Genomic DNA, 1,152 nt, shown 5'->3' with positions numbered 1-1,152 from the left:
TTTACCAAATTCATTGATTAGCTCTAGTAGTTTTCTGGTGGCATCTTTAGGGTTCTCTATGTATAGTGTCATGTCATCTGCAGACAGTGAGTTTTCCTTCTTCTTTTCCAATCTGTATTCCTTTTATTTCTTTTTCTCCTCTGATTGCTGTGGCTAGGACTTCCAAAACTATGTTGAATAATAGTGGTGAGAGTGGACAACCTTATCTTGTTCCTGATCTTAGAGGAAATGCTTTCAGTTTTTCACATTTGAGAATGATGTTTGCTGTGGGTTTGTCGTATATGGCCTTTATTGCGTTGAGGTAGTTTCTCTCTATGCCCTCTTTCTGGAGAGTTTTTATCATAAATGGGTGTTGAATTGTTGAATTTTGTCAAAAGCTTTTTCTGCATCTATTGAGATGATCATATTGTTTTTATTCTTCAATTTGTTAATATGGTGTATCACGTTGGTTGATTTGCATATATTGAAGAATCCTTGCATCCCTGGGATAAATTCCACTTGATCATGGTGTATGATCCTTTTAATGTGTTGTTGGATTCTTTTTGCGAGTATTTTGCTGAGGATTTTTGCATGTATATTCATCAGTGATGAATTTACTGTCTGTAATTTACTGTCTGTAATTTTCTTTTTTTGTAGTATCTTTGTCTGGTTTTGGTATCAGGGTGATGGTGGCCTCATAGAATGAGTTTGGGAGTATTCCTTCCTCTGCAAATTTTTGGAAGAGTTTGAGAAGAATGAGTGTTAGCTCTTCTCTAAATGTATGATAGAATTCACCTGTGAGGCCATCTGGTCCTGGATTTTTGTGTGTTGCAAGATTTTTAATCACAGTTTCAATTTCATTACTTGTGATTGGTCTGTTCATATTTTCTTTTTCTTCCTGGTTCAGTCTCGGAAGGTTATACCTTTCTAAGAATTTGTCCATTTCTTCCAGGTTGTCCATTTTATTGGCATAGAGATGTTTGTAGTAGTCTCTTAGGATGCTTTGTATTTCTGCAGTGTCTGTTGTAACTTCTCCGTTTTCATTTCTAATTTTATTGATTTGAGTCCTCTCCCTCTATTCCTTGATGAGTCTGGCTAATGGTTTATCAATTTTGTTTATCTTCTCAAAGAACCAGCTTGTAGTTTTATTGATCTTTGTTATTGTTTTCTTTG

At 35.2% G+C, this 1,152-nt stretch overlaps 1 protein-coding gene across 1 annotated transcript in view; it reads right to left on the bottom strand.

Annotated features, from left to right (window-relative positions):
* The window catches only part of LOC102985291 (HYDIN axonemal central pair apparatus protein), a 106,711-nt gene that overhangs the window by 73,432 nt on the left and 32,127 nt on the right, over positions 1-1,152 (bottom strand). The gene's annotated exons all lie outside the window — the stretch shown is intronic.

This window comes from Physeter macrocephalus, chromosome 17 (genome assembly GCF_002837175.3).
Source record: "Physeter macrocephalus isolate SW-GA chromosome 17, ASM283717v5, whole genome shotgun sequence".
In the NCBI taxonomy this organism is placed as follows: domain Eukaryota; kingdom Metazoa; phylum Chordata; class Mammalia; order Artiodactyla; family Physeteridae; genus Physeter; species Physeter macrocephalus.
Note: the sequence above shows the minus strand (reverse complement) of the source record. Positions and strands in the feature narration are given on the sequence as shown.